Source organism: Nomascus leucogenys, chromosome 8 (assembly GCF_006542625.1).
Source record: "Nomascus leucogenys isolate Asia chromosome 8, Asia_NLE_v1, whole genome shotgun sequence".
NCBI classification, from domain to species: domain Eukaryota; kingdom Metazoa; phylum Chordata; class Mammalia; order Primates; family Hylobatidae; genus Nomascus; species Nomascus leucogenys.
In genome coordinates, this window is record NC_044388.1 from 22972608 (window position 1) to 22988910 (window position 16303).

General features: G+C 36.1%; 1 protein-coding gene and 1 non-coding gene across 6 annotated transcripts in view; one reads left to right on the forward strand and one right to left on the reverse strand.

Moving 5' to 3' along the window:
* Positions 1 to 16303, reverse strand: part of TBC1D5 (TBC1 domain family member 5) — a 581319-nt gene that overhangs the window by 494575 nt on the left and 70441 nt on the right. For 3 of the 5 annotated variants that reach the window (XM_030816874.1, XM_030816879.1, XM_030816877.1), the window contains exon 2: positions 9412 to 9532. The exons of the other annotated variants lie outside the window; for them this stretch is intronic. The gene's annotated coding sequence lies outside the window, so the exon portion shown is untranslated. The remainder of the gene's footprint in view (positions 1 to 9411; positions 9533 to 16303) is intronic. 5 annotated transcript variants of the gene reach the window in all.
* LOC115836484 lies at positions 11383 to 11446 on the forward strand. The gene has a single exon (XR_004031562.1). It is a non-coding gene; the product is annotated as a U7 small nuclear RNA (small nuclear RNA).

Here is a 16303-nt window from a genome sequence, read left to right on the forward strand (position 1 = left end):
TATAACACAACAAATTCATGGACTCTAGCACTATATCTTGTTATCATTATAGATGGAAAAATAGGTACATTCTGTCAACAATCAAGTCCGAAAAAAGTAGTTTATATCAGAATGACAAACACCTTCAGGTTTTAAAACATAACTCACTGTGACATTTAAAATCTACAAAGAATATTTCTGCAGCACCCTGATTATTCTGTAACAGAATTAGACTTTTTAAATCAAATGAAAGCCAGAAGAATTAAAGACTACCTGAACCAGGAAGTTTGTTAGAATTACTATATGACCCAGCAATTCAACAAGTAAATGTACATACCTGTTCAATGCAGCACCACTCACAATAGCCAAAAGATAGAAACAGCCCAACTGTCCATCAAGGGATGAATGAATAAACTGTGATATGTACAACAATGACATATTGTTCAGCCATAAGAAGAAATGAGGTACTGACAAATGCTAAGATATGGACGAACCTTAAAACACTGCTAAGTGAATGAAGCCAGACACAAAAGTCACTATTATTCCGCTTACATGAAATATCCAGAATAGGTAAATCTACATAGTCAGAACACAGACTGGGAGGAGTATGGGGACAGGTGAAAATGATTAATGGATACAGATTTCCTTTTGAGGTGATGAAAATGTTTTAGAACTAGATAGAGGTGGTGGATTGCACATTTTTAAACACTTTATGTTTTATGAATTTTATGTTATGTGAATTTTATGTTATCTTAAAAAATAAAATAAATAATAATGCTGCAGCACCACCAGTAATAAGACATCATTTACCACTGGTATGATACACTGAGTGTATCAGAGGACATCATCTCTACAGTATCCTTCTCAATAATGGATAACCTCAGTCTTATCATGAGAAAATACCAGACAAGGCCAAATTGAGGGATATTCTAAAATACAGCTGACCAGTGAGTACTATCCAAAAGTCTGAAGGTCATGAAAGACAAGGAATGACTAAAGAACTATCACACACTAGGGTAGACTAAGGAGACATAACAACTAAATGTAATGTAGGTTTCTAGATTAGATCCTGAAACAGGAAATGGTGGAAAAAGTGGTGAAATATCAACAAAATCTGTAATTTCATTAATAGTACTATAATAAGGTTAATTTCTTAGTTTTGAAAATTAAACTATGGTTACATAAGATGTTAACATTAGGGGGAGTTGGGAGAAGGGTACTATTTCTGCAACTCTTAAATTATTTCAAAATAAAAAGGAAAGTAAGAAGGAAAGAAGGGAAGGAAGGATGGGAGAATGAGGCCTAGCAACCAACCTTAACATCCTTCATGAACATATATATTAAGAAAATACTGACATAAATTAAGTGAATAAGGATTAGAGGGGTTATTCTAATGGCAAGAAATAATTCACAAAATTTGCATCTACTTAGGAGATACGCATTCTTTTTGGGGTGAGGGAGTAGATTCCTCAAACAGTCAAGTCAGCTTCATTAAATTTTAAAAATCAGGTTATGCAGAATTTAAACTAGTATTGACATTTTCGACAGCAGACTTCAAAATTAAAACAAGCAAAGTCAAAGGGAAAAAATCAAAACAAAACACAATTCCTATAGGTTCCTACTATATTTTAAATTTAATATTAAAATGAGAAAAGTATATTCATTTTAGCAACATGACTAGAATTACACTGACTTAAATTTGTTTGATAATTTAATCGGATTTAGTTTTACTTTAAATCTGTAACCTTCTTCTTAGACACATAATAAAATGATTGAAAAAAATTTTGATATGTAATTAACAAATCAGTTTGTGTCTGGACATAAAATTCTTAGTTGCCATGCCATTATGTAGGAGGTAACTATCAAAAACAATTATCTTGAAACTGTATACACCAATCATTTTAAAAATGAAACCCACCAATATAAATTCATAAAACTTCCACTTTCATTAACCATATTCACATTGTGGCATCCAAACACTATATATAACCATAATCCTAATAATGAGAAAACAGTCATCTTCGTTAAATCTGCAATAGGTTGAGGATAACTAATCCGAAAATCTGAAATCTGAAATACTACAAAATCTGAAACTTTTTGAATGCTGACGTGATGCTCAAAGGAAATGCTCATTGGAACAAATATTCCAAAATCAGAAAAAAAATTCAAATTCCGAAATACTTCTCATCCCAGGCATTTTGGATAAGAAATACTCAACTTGCACTAAAAAGAGACATTTAAATACACTTGATCTTAGCCAAAAGGCCAAGAAGTGATAGAGACATTTAAATAAAGAACCATATATTCTCATTCTCAGAAGGAACCAACCCTGCTGACACTTTGATTTCATACTTTCAGTCCCCAGAAAAGAAAATACATTTCTGTTTGTAAGCCAGTCTGTAGTACTTTGTTACCGCAACCTTAGTGCACTAATACAGCTATTATGCAGCAAATGAAGCAGTGCCCTCCTGTATTCACTCAGTAGCCTTTGCCTAGAACATCTTCCAGATTAAAGGAGCAATTTTCTCAACTCCTATAGACCAGCATACTTTATTGAAAATGGCGATCACAATCACTCTCTCAAAGAAGCTGCCTTGAATCCAGTCTCTGAGCCATGGCTGCTGGTTGTATACCACACCAGCAACAATAAATCGGACATTGGGTTGGCACCAGGCTCAGGGTCATCAGTAAACCAGAATCTTCACAACCTGGCTCTTTTGCAAGGAAGCGCTGCTTCAAATTTTCTGTGCCTCTCAAAACAATTTGAATAATCTATGGAGAAACCTCCCTTCTGCCTTAGTTGCTGACGTAGGCAAGTTAATAATGCAAGCCAAAATGATATGGAAACAGAAACTCCTGCTGGTAGCCAGACAGAAAAAACGGCATATAGAGTAATAGTAAGTTTGTTTGATATGTTCCCTGAAAACCGAAATTACTTCCTATAATCTTAAAACCAGGCCCTGTTCTCAGATTTCCATGAAAGCCCCTACTCCTATTCCTGCTACACACACATCTTTTAAACATGAACTAACTTCAGACACTCCTCTCAAACACAATCCAAAGTAAAACAGAAATAGAGATGACCCAAACCCAGATCCTACTCTTCGGGAGTTCATTCCAGTGTATGTCAAATACTACTTTTTTTAATATGAGCTGAACTGTGTGCTGAATGCATTTCATACACTTTCATGTATTTTTTCACTAGAAAATGATGAACTAGGTATTTTATCATCAAACATACAGATGAATATACATATAAAAAATGCACATTCAAACAGAATAGTTCAAGCACCTAGGCCCACACTGCTGATGGAATGAGGTATGGATTTGTCAAGGGGCGACAGGATGGCTGGCTCTCCAAAGGTGTCATGGGAAAGTCATTATCCTATGAATTTAATAGGTTCCAGGTCTAGCCTTCAGCCACACTGACTAAAAATTGGAGATTGATAGAAACTTGTGTCCTTAGGGACACACAAGTGGCAAGTAAAAAAGGCCCGAATTTGAACCTTGTCTGCTGAAGTCTATCTTTTAATCACTATTCCACCACCAAAAAAAAAAACAAACAAACAAGAAACCTGGAGCATCAATCTGCAACTCCCTGCATATATCTCTATATACAGAGAGGTAAAAACCAGAATATTAAAATCTCCCAACAAAAGCTGGGATAAGTAATACCAACTTCAAACTTTGGGTCCTTCCTTTGATGGCAGCCAATCCACTCTCCACCCTCAATGGACAAACTCTTTCTTTCTTTCTTTCTTTTTGTTGGGGGGACAGAGTCTCACTCTGTCGCCAGGCTGGAGTGCAGTAGCGCAATCCCGGCTCACTGCAACCTCCACGTTCCAGGTTCAAGTGATTCCCCTGCCTCAGTCTCCCGAGTAGCTGGGACTAGAGGCATGTGCCACCATGCCTGGCTAATTTTTTGTATTTTAGTAAAGACGGGGTTTCACCATGTTGGCCAGGATGGTCTCGATCTGCTGACCTCGTGATCCGCCCGCCTCGGCCTCCCAAAGTGCTGGGATTACAGGCGTGAGCCACCATGTCCGGCCGGACAAATTCTTTCTTTAGCTGCATCAATATAGTCAATCAGGAAAGTGGCCAAGGCTTCCAAGCCCATCAGTCATTCTGCCTCTTTAGAGACTTTGCAGCTCTGTATCTACTCTTTCTTTCCTATAGATTTTAAACTCTCAACACCTATCTTATTTCCCTTATGACCAACTACTTGAGTAAAGCCTTTCTGCAGCTCCAATTTATTAACAACAAACATATTCAGTAAATTTCACTGCTGAAAATTCAGCTATTTTATGCAAAAACATAAATACAGTCATGTGCTGTATAATGACATTTCAGTCAATGTCAGACCACGTATAGGATGGTGGTCCCTTAAGATTATAATACTGTAATTTTACTGTTCCTTTTCTATGTTTATATAAACAGATACCATTGTGCTACAACTGCCTACAGTACTCAGTAGAGTAACATGCTGTACAGGTTTGTAGCCAAGAGCAATGGACTACATCATATAGCCTAGGTATGTGGCAGTCTGTACATCATCTAGTTTTGCATAAGTACATTCTATGATGTTCACACAAAGATGAAATCACCTAACAACACGTATCTCAAAACCTGTTCCCATCAAGTGGAGCATGATTGGATACTTAAATATCCACTAACTCCATTCATTCAATCAGTTATTTGATTTCCTGCTATATATACTACTATTACTGTCTACATGCTAAAAGTATAAAGATTATAACATCACTCTGTCCTCAAGTTGTTCAAAAATCCAGTAGAAGGGAGTTAGAAGTTCAGAAGAAATTACAGTTGCTCTTAGTTAACAGCTCAGCAGTCCAAAACAGGAAAAATCTCATGAGATGAAGCTTCAGGATGAACAGGAGAAGGGAAGGGTATTAAAAGCATAGTAAAAATACATGTCAATGCAGAAAAGTAAAGAGAAGAAAAAACAGAAGACTCCCAGCCAAGGAAAAGGCAATCTGTTCATAATTATTAAATCATGTGGCAAGAAAGTAAGACCAGTAGGGTGTTTACAACCTTTTATCTACTCTGATATCTGAGGCAGTTACAGCTTTTTTTTTTTAGACAGGGTTTCGCTCTGTCACCCAGGCTGGAGTGCAGTGGCACAATCTCAGCTCACTGCAACCTCAACCTCCGCCTTCCGGATTCAAGCAATTCTCGTGCCTCAGCCTCACAAGTAGCTGGGATTGCAGGCATGCACCACCACACCCCACTAATTTTTGTATTTTTCAGGAGAGACAGGGTTTTGCCATGTTGGCCAGGCTGGTCTCCTGATCTCCGGTGATCCACCTGCCTCGGCCTCCCAAACTGCTGGGATTACAGGTGTGAGTCACTGCGCCCAGCCAGTTATAGTTCTTAATACAAGAGAAATCATCAAATAGGAAGGTATATCAGAATTTGGGAGACAGAGTTTTAAAAGGTCCATGCAAGATTCAGATTCCCCATCCTTAGGAAGTAAATGTTCCTTCCCATGACTGAGAATCACCATTGTACAGAGCGGGAAGGGAACCTTCAACCAGAACAAAAACATAATGAGATCTACCATTGAGAAAGACTATTTTGAGATTATATACTACACATCCCTACTTGGGAATACTATGAAGCTTTAAAAATAGAATGAGTGGATTTGTGTGAGCACATGGATCTATGTGCTCACATGGAGCTAAGTTCAAAAAGAAAAAGTCAAGGTACTGAATAATATGTATCATATGAATATTCTGGCATAGGGATTAGGGAGTCCAAATGATAAATAAGGTCTAACCAGAATAAGAAGAGCTGATTCCAGAGATAAGCATCTAGGAAGAATCAACAACATCTGTTAGACGTTATGGATAAAGGAGAGGAAGGCATCTAGAATGCCTTGTTTTTAATCCTAAAAAAGGCAAAGAGATTCCTTTTCTATTCTGCTAGTTGCTTATCAACCTATTTAATTTAAAACTACTTTGAATCAATTTATTACAAATTCCAAATTAGTGGTATTTGTTGCAGTGCACTTTGACATATGTAAGAGCTAAAGAAATTTAACAGTGGATGAATTGACAGGAAAACACAGCCTTTCATCCTTCAGGAAAACATGCAAACAAATACTACCAACCAGGGACAGACAATTCAAATCTCAAACTTACATTTGCTCCAATATTACCTGAGGAATTTTTTTCTTACATACCAGTACTTTTAGTCCTTCCTAACTTAAATCCAGGATAAGATCTTTCTGCCATCAATTTAGAACTCTTCATTTCCAGTACTCTCATTCTCAGTCATTAAACATTTCAATATATAAATTATACAATTATACTTTAATACTTGAAAAAAACCTAGTTACACAAGGCAAGACAAACCACTGAGAATTTGGGCCCGCAGAATTATACTGCCTTCCTTTGGGGGAGGGACAAATAGTGATGATGTACGACAGTTTCCTGAGAAAATGTCACTAACATTTATTTAATAATGCAATCTCCTTACACTTTACCTGTGTCAGGCAATATTTACAATTTTTCCAATCTCCACATAACAAAGAAAGCCCAAGCAACTACAAAAATACCTAACTCGTATTTCTTTCCACAACATGATTTTCATTTCTGTGTTCTGTAAATAAGAAAATAATTAATTAAAAGCCATAGTACTAATAAAAATGCAAAAAGAGAAAGAAACTAAAATCTTGATCAAGGAGTGGATTAGAACTTTTATAACGCTTATGGAAGAGACTCCACTGGTTGCAAATCCAACATCCATTTTTACCTTTCCCCTCCCATAACTCAGGAGAAGCTGACCTACCCAGACTCCCTCAAGTGCCTGGGCTAGATCCTGAACCAAATGCTATAATACCATCCTTCCTGCAAGTAAGTGGTTCAGAAACCCAGACTTAATTAAACCAAACAGCACATGGTGATTGTTATTGGTCCAGAGATAACATGTGATCTAAACGGGGCCAATAAAACTGAAGGAAACAACTTTTGGTCTACAATAATAAGAAAAATTCTTGTTTCCCTACTGGAACTGAAGAATGTTTGTTGTCCCAGCTACGGATAGTAGCTATCCTATAAACATGAAGGAAAACAGACTGAAGATAAATTTAAAAAGACAGTAAGTCAGGCTGATACCTTGCTCATATAGTGCCTGGAGATAAAGCCCTAGAAGCTCCCCTACCTATAGTTTCCATTGTAGGGAAAAAATAAACTTCATTCTGGAATAAGGCAGACTATTTGGGAGTTTCTGTTATTAAAAGGCAGGACCACCATAATTTTAAGTATTTTTAAATAGTCTCTCAAAAATAAGTACCTATATGAAAGCTATTTGAAACTTGGAAATAGCTTTAATAAACAACATTTTACAAGCAAATTACAATCTTTAGAAGGCTAACATAAGCTTTCTTAAATCCACTAAAAGCTCAGTCACAAAAATCTACATGACCACTTAATAGACAAATATATAACACGTATAAGCTAGTTTAATCTGATTGCATAAAGATATTTATAATACATTTCTCAATAAAGAAAAATTGAATTATAACCCAAGGGTGGGTTAATTTGTACAAATTTTGAATAATGTCGCATATATTTCCCAAACAGATGCTAAGAGACTCTACAAGGACACTCAGCTCAATCAGAAGCCAGATTAAAGTCCCATCTGGAGCCTAATGGCTCCATGGTTCCATTACAATTACCTAAGTCACCAAAAGTGAGACTTAATGGTTATACATCATAGAATCTCTCTTCGAAGTGTACACAGTCTTATCCCCAAAACCAGAAAATCAAGTCAAAAAATAATTTTGTGTATGTACACACAGACACAAGAGATTTGGTAGATATCCAAATGCTGCCTTATTGGTAGATATCCAAATGCTGCTGTATTTGTTCACGGACATTGAACTTTTTCTATATGATTTTTCACTGGTTATTCATTAGCATCTTTTTTTTTTTTTTTTTTTTTGATGGAGTCTTGGTCTGTCGCTAGACTGGACTGCAGTGGTGCGATCTCAGCTCGCTGCAACCTCCACCTCCTAGGCTCAAGCGATTCCCCTGCCTCAGCCTCCTGAGTAGCAGCGACTACAGGCGCCTGCCACCTCACCAGCTAATTTTTTATATTTTAGTACAGATGGGGTTTCACCATGTTGGCCAGGATGGTCTCGATCTCCTGACCTTGTAATCTGCCCACCTCAGCCTCCCAAAGTGCTGGGATCACAGGTGTGAGCCACCGCGCCTGGCCAGCATCTTCTTAAAAGTGTTTTTGGACACAGTTGCTAGGATAGTGCATCACCTTCATTTGAAATGGAAAGGACAAAGTTCACCTATCTCCCTCAACTCCCCTTTGTTTATAAGACAGGGTCTTACTCTGTCGCCCAGGTTGCTGTGCAGTGGCACAATCATTGCTCACTGCATCCTCAAACTCCTGGGTTCAAGTAATCCTCCCATCTCAGCCTTCCAAGTAGCTAGGACTACAGCTATGCACCACATGTCCAGCTAATTTTTTAATTTTTTGTAGAGACAGGGTCTCGCTATGTTGCCCAGGTTGGTGGTCTCTAACTCCTGGCCCCAAGCAATCCTCTCACCTTGGCATCCCAAAGCACTGGGATTACAGGCATGAACCACCACACCCAGCCCACTTTCTCCTTTAACACCAGCCTTGAGAGTAACTCAGATACCTGGAATTATCTCTTTCATATTTATCTTCTCAGATCCTATCACAGACATTATTTCTCATTAAATCAGGAAAACTGAGTTAAGCCATTTTATCTCCTAATTTTCATGGCTAGAAGTTGTCACAGTGCCAAAGAAGTTTAGAGGAGGAGGTTACCTGGAAAGCATTCGAATATCAGCAACCAGACCAATGCTATTAAAAGTATAGTCTGATTTCACTGCCTGACCATGAACTGTTTAAAATATTTTACAGCAATTTGATAGAGTAATGAGCCAATATTTTATGTATTTGATTTTTTTCTCTAGAGTAGGATAGGGTCCTGAATGTGAAGGCTGAATTCCACTTGAAAATGTCTGCTGACCTAACAAAGTGCTTTGCTTTACTCTTTTAATTTGAATGCCTTTAGATAGAACCCAAGCCCTCTGATTAGCTAAAGCGCTAAGTTATTTGCAACTGTTATCTGGTCAGTCCCAGAAGGCATCTGAGTGTCCAATTAAAGATCCACTGGACAAGTGTTTCTCAAATTTTAACACCCCTTAATAGGTAAGGAAAGCAATTTAGTGAGGTTTTTTTTTAATAATATCTGGCACTGCATGGCATGATATGTATGGCATGACACACAAAAAGTAGACACATAGTATGTGCATATACACACATACATATACTTGTATGTGTTTATGTACATGTGTGTCCGTGGTTGTGATTTAAATTTTCTTACTGAGGTTCATGGGCAAAAAAATGGAATGAACAGCACTGTACCAGACCAGTATCTTCATTTCACAGATGGAGAAGCTGAGACTCAAGGTCGCGGTCAGCTGGAAGCAGTTCCAGTGTGCTTTCCTTTACATTCATGATTGTAAGTTTGTATGTACACTGAGGTCTGCAAAGCCAATACATAGAAAATACAGAATATAAGCCCCTAGATCAATTAAAAAATCCTAGATCAATTAAAACTTTATTAGGTATTTTTTAAGTTTTAAATACTAAAGATGAAAATTTTTATGTAGAACAATACATATTTGATTACATAAAAATTTAAAATGGTTATATGACCCAAAAATAAAACAAATCCAAACAAATAAAACCAAATTCCTCAACTCACTAAAAAAAAAAAAAAATCAAACACAGAAAAAAAATACTGACGACATACTACAAAAGACTGATCTTCTTAATATATAATATAGTAATTAAATATGAGAAAACTACCTGAGTAACAGGTAAATGGTATTGAGATGAATTATAAAATAAATATAAATGGTCAATAGCATTAAAAACGGGTACATTACAACAAGATACTACTTTTCTCTTATAAAATTAGCAGAGATGTTTTCTTTTTAAGTATTAATACGAGTATTGATGTAAAAAATCCAGGAATCAAAATTGCTGGTGGAAATGAAACTTGTAAAGTTTGGCAGTAAGTATCAAGAGACTTGTAATTACCCTTCTAACCAGTAAGTCCGTTTCTGGAATTTAGCCTATCGAAATAATGAGGGATATATGCAAACATTATTAAAAGTAGTTTGAATGCAGTAGTATATGTAACAGTGGAAAATTCTAATAACCCAAATAGTCATCTATGGGAACTGGTTAAAAAATATATAGTATATCTATATAATAATAGAATGTTATGCAACTATTAAAAGAGATGATATAGGCTTATATTTTCTGCTCACAATATACTATTAAATGAAAAATAGATGCCAAAAAATCCCATTTTTCATATAAAAAACTTATAAAACACATGTAATCCATTCTTACAACAACCCGACATCTTTAGAATAAATGGAAAAATGCATTTTTACACTGAACTTTCTAACACAATCATTTTCTGTTGTTTGTTTGTTTGTTTTCCTGAGATGGAGTCTCACTCTGTCGCCCAGGCTGGAGTGCCGTGGCATGATCTCAGCTTGCTGCAACCACCGCCTCCCAGGTTCAAGCAATTCTCCTGCCTCAGCCTCCTCAGTAGCTGGGATTACAGGCACACACCACCATGCCCAGCTAATCTTTTTTGTATTTTTAATAGAGACAGGGTTTCATCATATTGGCCAGGATGGTCTCAATCTCATGACCTCGTAATCCACCCGCCTCGGCCTCCCAAAATGCTGGGATTACAGGCGTGAGCCACCGTGCCCGGCCAGAAAATGATTTTTAGAGATACCTAATATAATGTATTAAAAAATGCAAACATTCTTAAAACAGATCTCCATACCAAAGGCCATTTTTCAACAGCAACACTGAATATTCAACTGCATGGATAAAGTTAAATTTTACAAAAGAATTACGGATGCCGATGGTATGGATACAAATTCTTTTCACTTCTTTTGCATTCTGATGAGGAGGGAGAGAGGGATAGACAAAAAGAGAGGCAGAGAGAGACGAACCGAGGACAATCTGCATTTCAGCTTTCTTCTCATCCCAAAAATGATTTAGTGTAAGACACCACTCAAAACAAAGCGAACACATTATAGGACAAAAGAAAACAATTCAAGAAACAAGGCTAGAAGAACAGAACACTACCACTGTACCAGTTAAGGTTCTTGAATATAAACAACAGACACATATTCTAGTGAATCTAAGTCAAAAAGGAATTTATTGGCTAGGTACTAGATAGTTCACAACACTGAGACAAGGTTGGAGAATCCAGCTTGGACAGGAAACAACGAAGGCAAATCACAGAAAAATGTTTGCCTCCACAGCCTTGAATGAAGCCTGGAACTTACGTTACTGCATCAAAGGTTACAGGCTTTTTTAAAATTTGTCTACCAGGCTTTCTGGTTTTTACCAGAAAGCCCCGCTATTAAAAAAAAAAAAAAAAAAAAAGGAAGAAGAAAGAAGAAAAAAAAACAGTTAAGGCCAGGAGGAAGCATCTCAGTGGCAGCTCTTAGCCTCAGGCCCATGGTCTTTCTAGCTGTCAAAGTGCAACTCTTAAATTACAGAAGGGCCTCATGCTAGCCTTTAGGCTTCCTTAATCTTGACAAGTGAGAAGCAGCCTCCTACCTAACCTAGAAGGGGCCTAGTAAGGCCCCAGGCAATGAAAACCACATGTCCTCTTGGAAGACCAACTCTTTGTAGTAGAACTGAAGTGTCTTTACTTTGACTCAGTGTCTTGCTCATATCTTTATAAAAGTTTGCAAACTGAAAGTTGATAAAAATTACTGCAAATCTCTTTAACATCATTTTATTAGATTTGTTTGGTACCACTTCCAGTGTATTTCCAAGGCAAAAACGTACTCTTCCTAAAGTAGTTCTATCAACTAACAGTAGACTGAGTAATTTGGATGGGGTCTAGCAAGTTTCTTAATACACTATAAGTATTGCCTCTTGCTTTATATTCTATCCGTCTGCTAATTTGGTTTCTTGCTTGCCTTTTTTGCTGCAGCTGTGCACCGGGTTAACTGTTTCAATGGTTTTCCTACAATAACTCACAAATTTTTTCCTGATCAGTGTGCTGTATGATTGGTTCTTTGTTCCTAAGATAATTATTTTACATTTGTCTACACTGAACTGCATTTGCCATCTGCTGGCCCAATCACCTAAACAATCCAAATCTTTTTGAATCTGATTGCATTGTTCCTCATTATTTCCCCTAGCTCCAATTTTAGGATCATCTGCAAACTCTGAGATCTTTTCTTTAAAGCTTGGACACATTTTATTTTAATATAGAGGGTTTTTTGTGTGTGTGACCCTTTAGACACTCCAGCTGAAATCCTTTTCCAACTAGAAAAGTTTCCAAAAAGCTTATCCAAAGATACCTTCCAATTATGCAGTCAAAGTGCTGCTAGAAACAAAGCTAAATAGAACCCATTCTATTTCATCTTTCTATACATTGCCATGTTTTTAAAAGTATTATGTCTTCTAAGTTCTTCTCTTCAAAGTATAAATATTTTTAGGGAATGCAATAATTCTATTTTCTAATTTGAACATTCATGGCAATTGTTTTTGCAGTAACTTTCCTAAACAACACGACAAATTTTTCAGCAACTCCCTATACATAAGGCATTTCCTTTACTCATAAAAATATGTATTGAGCACACAATAGTAATTAGCATTAGATACACTGCAGTCTTATGACCTTGGTCCAATTATTTATCTCCCAAAACTTCTGTTTCCTACTGACAAAGAAGATGTTAGAAGATAACTTCTAAGCACCCATCCACCTCTAGCATTCTGAATTACCTTTTATCTATAAAGTAACATACTAGAATCACCATTTCTAAAATTTTTCTCCTTCAGATTTCCCAAGCACCATTTAATTATAAGCACTCAAATAATTCATTAATTTTTGCAACATTTTAGAACTGCAATATTGTATATAGATACTTATTTAGCAGTAATTACCCTTCAAATTAGACTTGAAAAATCTGAACATAGTAAATCTCCATTACTTATTAAGTAGGACACCGAGTACATGTTTAGATCTAGAAACAATTGTTGCTCCATAAACTTCAGTGATTTCTTAGTAAAATCAATTTTCACAAAAGCCCTACCTATGTAACGATCTTATATAGGAGTTAAGATCTAATTTAAGAACCAATGGTTCTCTCAAAAGAAAGAAGTGCTGATTCTGGGTGGAATGACTTTCATTATAAGGTAGGATATTAAAATCCACTAAGAAAAATTATTTTTAATAATTCCAAAATAGTAACATTATAACAATTACTAGTATTAGATCTTTCCTCTTTTTGTGGAAGAACCCTCTAACAACTGATTAGTCTGAATTTTTTTTCATTTATTCACTCAACAGTGAATGTTACAAAAATATAAAAATGAATACAAGACAGTGTGAGATGTACATATGTTGCTACAAAAAATCATTGTAGAGGTACAATCAGCTACACAGAAGTTAGGAAGAGGAAGAATTTACTTCTAACTGCTGGATGAAAAGCTTTGTAAATGAGATGCATTTGAACTCTCAAATATTACGATGTCTTTTAAAAACAAGCCTATTAAGCTATGAATATTACCACAAAAAGACAAATATAATACACTAAGCAGTCAAAGTAAAAAAATTTAAAAAAACTCAGAAAACAAAGATTTGCTGATTGCTTCTTATAATAGAATCATGTTTTTAATTTTCTGTAATTTTTAAAATTTTTCTGTAGTGAACATATATTATCCTTATAATAAGACACAGTAAAAGATTTTTCTATTAATTGTTTAAAGCCATACTTTGAACAACTGAAGTAACCAAATGAAATGCTATAGGTCAAATGCCTCTAACTTATAAAAATTGAGTCAGTAACAAGTATTTAATTTCTAAAGAGCTAAAGGACTCACTAAAAAAAAAACCATAATTTATTAAGCCCTTTATTTTTGAAAGAACCATTGATTTTCAATGCAATTACTTTTGTTATAAGGTAGGATTTGAAAATCCACTAAGAAAAAAATTTTTTCTTGTTCTTTTTTCTTTTTTTATTGAGACGGAGTCCAGACTGGAGAGCAGTGGCACAATCATGGCTGCAGCCTTGACCTCCCAGGCTCAAGTGATCCTCCAACCTCAGCCTTCCAAGTAGCTGGGACTACAAGCATGCACCACCGCACCTGGCTAATTTTTGTATTTTTTGTAGTGATGGGGTTTCACCATGTTGCCCAGGCTGGTCTCAAACTCGTGGGCTCAAGCTATCTACCCGCCTCAGCCTCCCATAGTGCTGGGATTACAAGCACGAGCCACCGTGCCCAGCCAGGAAAATTATTTTTAATAATTCCAAAATAGTAAGTTTATAACAAGTATTAAGGTTTTATCTTTCAAAGGACAAAACCTTTTTGTGGAAGAACCCTCTAACAACTGATTAGTCTGATTTTTTTTTTCAAACACTTATGAAATGATACATGTTGTCTCCAGGAATATTCAATTTGTATTTTAAGATTAACGCATTTAATAAAACCATAAACAACCGCTGACTTTAATTTCAAACAGGTCCCCATTTACTCAAACCTTGATCTTTGACTGTTATATTCTATTAAAAGTAACAACATTCTACATATGATTTAATTCTCCCTGTAATCTAATAAAGGCATTTCACTTAAATATATATATATATATATGCATATATATATATACACACACATGTATATACAAACACACACATATATATATATACACACACATATATACATATATCTTAAATCTCCCACATGATTCAGAGCATAGGGAAAGAAATGTGTATGAGCTGAGAAAGGAGGAAATAAAAGCACTAGAGGAATGGGGGGGTGGGTACAGGGAGGGAAGAAAAGTGTTTCAATAAACATTTCCATAACTTAATACCTCCTTAGATTTTCAAAATTCTGATTTGATTTTTTTTACTGTTTGATTTTATACTCTATGCTATAGCTTATATTTGAATTACTAGTATCCCATAACCTGAAATTAAACTCAACTGAATCTCTTGAGGTGTGTAACAAGCTATACAGAATTACTAAAGTAATAAATAATTATGTTTCATTTAGTCTGTTAACTACCCTAAAGGATGGAATTTTACTAATATAATCTATTAATATTGTTTCATAGACTATCACTAGTTTTCAATTCGATAAAGCTAGAAGGGAGGCAATATGCAGGGGTTTCAAACTGGCATCCATAGGCCACTTCCAGTGAGCAAACAATTCATTCTGAATAAACTGCCAAGATTTTTTAAACTGGACATTCCACATAAAAATGTAGATTTTTAACTTACCTTAAAAAAAAAAAATCATTAGATTCATAGTTCTGGTCCCACTGCTGTCAATGCTCCCCAGCTGCCCACTAGACAACTTTCCTCCCCACTTTCTGTGGCTTACCAAGTTCCACAGGAAGTAGGGTTTGCAATCCCTAAATAGAGTGTGGAGGCAGTCAGATCCTGACTGGAATCCCAGCTCCCCCACCTCCAAGCTGCACAACCCAGGGGAAGCAGTTTAACCTGTTTAAGATTCAATTTCACCATCACGACTGATATGGTTTGGTTCTGTGTCCCCACCCAAATATCACCCTGAATTGTAGTTCCCATAATCCCCATGTGTCACGGGAGGGACCCAGTGGGAGGTAATTTAATCATGGGGGTAGTTACCCTCATACTGTTCTCATGATAGTGAGTGAGTTCTCATCAGGTCCAATTATTTTTAAAAGAGTGTTTCCCCCTTTTGCTCAGCACTTCTCCTTCCTGCCACCACGTGAAGAAGGACAAGTTTGCTTCCCCTTCCACCATGATTGTAAGTTTCCTGAGGCCTTCCCAGCCCTGTGGAACTAGGAGTAAATTAAACCTCTTTCCTTTATAAATTACCCAGTCTCAGGCAGTTCTTTATAGCAGCATGAGAATGGACTAATACAATGACAAAGAAGATAATCATCATTTATTATTCAGGGGTTAAAAGTGAAATAATATATATAGTACAAAATATAAAATTAAATCTTCAATAAATGATAGTTATTATTATACTACTTGGATTGAAATTCCTAAACCTAATTAAGATTTACCATGAATGTTTCCCACCTTCTGTAGACTCTAAAGAAAAAAACTAACCTTGGCCTCCCAAAGTGCTGGGATTACAGGAGTGAGCCACCACGCCCGGCCAGACTGTCTCATGTTTTTATGTTAAAGCTGAAAAATTCAGTGAAAACCAAATCACTCTGAACATGTAAAAACAAACCTAATGTTCTGGGCTCGAACACAAATTA